Source organism: Triticum urartu, chromosome 5 (assembly GCF_003073215.2).
Source record: "Triticum urartu cultivar G1812 chromosome 5, Tu2.1, whole genome shotgun sequence".
In the NCBI taxonomy this organism is placed as follows: domain Eukaryota; kingdom Viridiplantae; phylum Streptophyta; class Magnoliopsida; order Poales; family Poaceae; genus Triticum; species Triticum urartu.
This window is the reverse complement of record NC_053026.1, coordinates 190234515-190240539: the sequence shown is the minus strand read 5'-3', so window position 1 is coordinate 190240539 and position 6025 is coordinate 190234515.

The window sequence follows — 6025 nt, the reverse complement described above, 5'->3', positions numbered from 1 at the left end:
AGCACCTTGCACGGGTCCCAAAGCACCCGAAGACCTTGACGGAGAGAAGGCCACCCTCCATCAGCTTAAAATGGAGAGTGAGCCCCTCCGTCAAGCGGTGGATGTGACCAAACGTCTTCCATCCCCGACAAAGATACATCACGTGAGGGGCGGGGAAATCAACGCGGACCCGCATGCCACTCATCCCGCAGCCCCTCATGTGCAGCCGCAACGTCTCCGGCGGATCCAGCTCCATCTCCCGCGCAAATGGAGTCGGGCGACGAAGGCGACGGCGCGGCAGCCGGCGCAGCCTGACGAAGAACTCACAAGGGTCATCCCCAACATGGCCCTCCATTGGGGGAGGAGCTGCTGGCGGAGGCGAGGCCGGCGCGCCGCCCCGTCCTCCTCTTCCCCGAGCGCCCCGGCCTCGCCCCTCCCCCTTCCTTTCATGGCTGGCTCTGCCACCGCAGGCGCAGGAGAAGGAGGGACGCGCTGTCGAGCGGCGACCCTCGCCGCCACTGTTGAAGGACCGGGGTTCCCTCTCTCCATGATGGATGGAAGGGAGGAGCAGAAGCTGAAGGAAGAAGAAGATGAAAGAATGCGGGACGCCATCCCCCTCCCGCCCTTTATAAAGGATCAGGGTTGGGGCTTGGCTGCCCCGCTCGGCCAATCAAGACATGGGAGGCGCAGGGAGCCAGGGCCGACCCACTGCCCCAACCAGCGACGGCCCGGTTTCCTGCCTCCACCGTTTGCCACCCCAAGCGCATGGGAGACACGTGGCGGACGTGCAGAACCGAGGGGACGGGTGAGGCGACCTCTCCCCACCCCATGATTGTGGGGAGTGGACGCCTCGAGGACCGCACCTTGGTCCCATTCAGTAAATGGGCCGCGCCTCCACGCCTCCCTCCGTTTATGGGGAAGGCGCAAACAGCCCCCTTTACTACGACATGACGCATGCCTGCGGGAACCAACCCCACGCATGCCGCCCATGTCACACGCGCCTCCCCACGCCGCGCCACGCGCGGGAGTTGTGGGAAGCGCAGCGCGCGAAGAACCTTACCACGGTAAAAACCGCCCCGCCTGCCCGCGCACTGTTTTTTGGGTCTAGCCCAACAACGCGTTGCGCTTATGTGTGGCCCAGGCCCGGGGGCTCCTGTCGGTATACAAAAAGAGGGTACACTTTTTGTACCCCTATAACCGTGCACGGGCAGTCTGAGCCACGGGCACCACCACACCAAGCAAGGCAAGGGAGGTGAGCCAGGGTAAGACCGAAGCTCAAGAGAACTAGAACGACGCCAAGGCCAAGACCACGAAGAGCAAAGGGGACGAAGCGGACTCCCCCGGCAAGATCCTTGCCGGGAGACAATTCTAGCAGCCCCGGCAAGACCCTTGCCGCGGCGACTCATCCCGCGCCTACGGAGCGAGTCACCCTTGAGTCCAGTGCCCCCAAAGGGCAAGGATTCGGGAGACATCCCTGTGGCGGCATGCAGATCTTCGTGAAGACATTCAAGATCAGATACGCACTAAGGAGACGACAACCCTTGGCAGGATCCCAGCCGAGGAAGACCACAAGGCCCCCGGCAAGCACATTGCCGGGGATGACAGCAGGTGCCTCGGCAAGACCCTTGCCGGGGCCCCGGCAAGGCCCTTGCCGAGGAAACCCGCAGGGCCACCATCAGGCCCACGCTAACTAAACCTCCACCACCGCATGCATGCAGCTGCCGACCCAACCAGCTGGGCAGGCACCTGCGTGGCGGCATGCAGATCTTCGTGAAGACCCACCACTATGCCACCTCAGCTGCCTGCCTACCTACGTGGCATCTCAAGCATCGCTGGCCAGGGCGCGTGTCGACACAAGAAGGAGCGGCGACGGACGAGACAGGTCTCTCCCCCATCCCCGATAAAGCAAGGACACCTAAGCAAGACGCATTAAATGCGCCTTGTCATGTAATGCAAGGGATAACCTCGCATCACTGTACCCTTTCCACCTCCTGTGTGCCACTGTGGCAACCCCTTTTCCTATAAAAGGAGGCCCGAGGCGACCAGGAGAAGGATTCGGCTCTTTGGAGCTCCTCACGCCCCATAGCTAGCTCAAGAACACAGATATACAATCCACCAAAGCAGGAGTAGGGTTTTACGCATCCTCGCGGCCCGAACCTGGATAAATGAACTGTGTGCTACCTGTTAGATCCGCTCTTCCCACGACCCGCGCCCCGCTAACCGTAGTAGGGATTCTTGTGATCCCATACGTGTCGTTCCCACCGACACATGCCCGGCCTCGGAAGATCAACACGTCGCAGCCCTACCTAGGCACAACAGAGAGGTTAGCACGCCGGTCTAAATCCTATGGCACAGGGGTCTGGGCCCATCGCCCATTGCCCACCTGCATGTTGCGATCATGGCCAGAAACAGACCTAGCCTCCCTAATACAAGAGCAGGCGTTCCAGTCCAATCCGGCGCGCGCCGCTCAGTCGCTGACGTCAAGAAGGCTTCAGCTGATACTACGACGTCGAGTGCCCATAACTGTTTCCGCATAGTTGGTCAGTGCGTACAGGCCAGTGGCCAGACTCAGATCAAATACCAAGATCTTGGTAAGCATGTTAATTGAAGTATCTGCAAACACCGACCAGGGCCAGGCCCACCTCTCACCTAGGTGGTCTCCACCTGCCCTGTCGCTCCGCCACAAAGTAACAGTCGGGGGCTGTCGGGAACCCAGGCCCACCACTACCTAGATGGAACCACCTGCACCTTCAGCCCCCATATCCGAATCACTTGCGGGTACTCAACGAGCCGACCCGACTTTAGTCACAACATGTATCATGTGTAATATGTATAGTATATATACCTGTGATCACCTCCCAAGTGATCACGACCCAATAGTATAGAGTGGCAGGTGGACAAGAATGAAGGGCCACTGATGGAAAACTAGCATCCTATACTAAGCATTTAGGATTGCGGGTAAGGGTAACAACTATAGCAACAATGACAGGCTATGCATCAGAATAGGATTAACCGAAAGTAGTAACATGCTACACTACTCTAATGCAAGTAGTAGAGAGAAGAATAGGCGATATCGGGTTGATCGAGGGGGGGCTTGCCTGGTTGCTCTCGCAGGAAGGAGGGATCGTCGTCGATGTAGTCAATCACTGGGGTATCGGCGGCAGTCTTGAGGTCTACCAGAAAGAAGTAACGGAAGGGGAACACAAATAAATAATAGAGCAAACAAAGCAACACAAAGCATAGCATGGTAACACGCGGTGTTAGGGGTGACCTAACGTAGGGATAGGTGATACCGACGAAGGGGAAAACATCCGGGAAAGTATTCCCGATGTTTGACGTTTTTAGGCAGATGAAACGGAGGTGGATTGTTGCATGTTCGCTATGCTAGGGACGTGCGGCGGATGAACGGATTGAGTATTTGGATTCGTCTCGTCATTCTGAGCAACTTTCATGTACAAAGTAATTTCATCCGAGCTACGGATTATTTTCTATGATTTTCTAAAGATTTTAAACATTTTCTGGGAGTAACAGAATTAATTTAAATCAAAATATGTATACTGCATCAGCATGACGTTAGTATGATGTCAGCGGTCAACATTGACCATTGACTGGGTCCACTGACGCGTGGGGCCCATTCGACATTGACTGTTATCCTAATTAACAGTAGTTAGTTTCATTAGCAGGTTAATTAGGTTTAATTAGTTAACTAACAGAATTAATTAGGTTAATTAATCATTTAGCTAATTAATTATTATTTGATAATTTATTTCTAAATCCCTTTTTTATAAAACAGGAGCGTGGGGCCCATAGGGCACTAGATCGGGCGCGCTGGTTCGGGCGGAACCGGGTGACGCGTGCCAGCCCGTCAGGGCGCTTGCCCAGGCCAACAGCAGGGCGCCGACGGCCAAGGGCGGCGCTAGGCAAGGCCGCGGCCGGTACGGGGAGCAGGGCAGGCGCGGCGGTTGCCGACGTCGGGCGCGAGTGGAGGTGGTCAGGGCAGCGGTGGCCAGCGCAGGGGCTGGCACGGGTGCGGGGTTGGGCAGGAGCAGCGGCAAAAGCAAACGGCGGCGGCGACAGGCGAGAGCGCCGGGAGAGCGCACGGGGGAAGCAGCGGGGCAAAGGTGGGTGCGGGTAGCAACGGGGCACAGATGCAGCAAGCAGTTGCGGGCAGGGCAGCGGCGGCCGCCGACGGCAGCCGGTGTGAGCGGCCACGGGCTGGACTCGGCGGCCAGCAATGGGGAGCGCGGCCGCATGTTGGACGCGACGGGGTAGCGCCATGAGCGAGCGGGCGCACGCGGATGTGAGCATGCGTGCGCACTGCTAGGGCGGACGAGCGTGCGACGGCAGTACGGCGCGCGGATGTAGAACTCCGGCACAGCCATGGCGATGGAGCTCGCGGGGATAGCGACTACAAGCACGTATCAACGCAGGGGAGAGGGGGATTTGGGGTAGGAGCTCACAGAGAGCTCGTGGGCACGGTCGAGGAAGCTCGGGGTGGTCGAGGCGGCGCCGGAGGTTGCGCGAGCGGCGAGTTAGTGGTGGCGGCCGAGGCGGAGGGGGGGGGGGGGGGGGGGGGGGGGGGGGGGGGGGGGGGGGGGGGGGTTCGGTGCGGGCGTCGTCGAGTTGGCCCCCCGGTTCCAATCCGGCGACGTAGAAGACGAAGGCGACGCTGGTGCGCCTCCTGGACTTCCGATGACAGCACGGGGAGGCCGGTGGCCACGCCGGCGACGGCGACAGGACGATGGTGGCGTTCGTGCGAGCATACGAGGGAGAGGGGAACGAGCAAGGGGAGGGAAAATATCTCGGGTGCTGACGAGGAGATGGGGAACTCGTTCTTATCCCCACGGCGGCGGGGGCCGGCTTGGTGGGCCGCCACCCAGGGGAAACAGTGGGGGTGCTTTTATGTTTTTAATTGCCTTTCTTTTTATTTATTCTTTTCTTTACTGTTTTTAATTCCTTTTTATTTTTGTTTTAGCAAAGTACCAAAATGGCACCTAATTTATGTTACCAAATATGTCACTTCCACATTAACTTGTTACCCAAACTAAATTAGTTTCTTAATTAATTAATATTTAAAAGTAACTAAATAATAGTTTTCATTACTATTTTATTCATCTAATAGTATTTAAATATTTTATAAAGCTGTGGTTTCTCCACCATAATTACTTACGCAATATTTGGTTCACTCCGAACATTTGAGTTTTAATATTTGAAGACTTTTACTGTTTGCTTGATTTTGAATTTGAATTTGAATCGGTTTCGAACTAACGTGAGATAAGCAACAGTAATCGAAGTGATGTGGCATCATTAGCAGGGGGGTGTTGTAGCTTAATTATCTAGGCGTCACAGGTAGATACGTTGGAGACGTATTAGTAGCTGCCTCTATGGTCATGGACGAGTTGGTATAAGTCACACTATTTGGTTCTTGTCGAACTTGGAGGTTTAAATCAAAATAAAAGAGCAAGGGATTAAATCTAGAAAAATATTGTTGAGTAGATGAAACAATGATGATTTTTGATGTTGAGAAGTGTATATGTTGCACTGAGATGATATTTGGACCATCGGTGATGTATGTTGAGAAATACAGGTGTGAGCCATGGAAGCCTATGTCAAAGTTGACCTCGAAGACCATGAGAATATTGTCACGATCTTGTAATGATCACAAGAAAAACTTCAAGCATTATTCATTTATATTTGTATGCTTTATCTTCATTATTTTTGCTAGATAATGTTTGCCATGCCATGATAGCTAGAATTGCTAGGGCGTCATATGCCATGTACTGCTTCGCTTAATGATATATGTTATTTGATTCTCGTTAGTACTTTTTGAAGTATTGTCTCACTCATTGTTTTTGCCAGATCCAACTGAGGTGCCGTCTTTGTTGGGGAACGCAGTAATTTCAAAAAAATTCATACGCACACGCAAGATCATGATGATGCATAGCAACGAGAGGGGAGAGTATTATCCATGTACCCTCGTAGACCGTAAGCGGAAGCGTTATGACAATGCGGTTGATGTAGTCGTACGTCTTCACGATCGACCGAT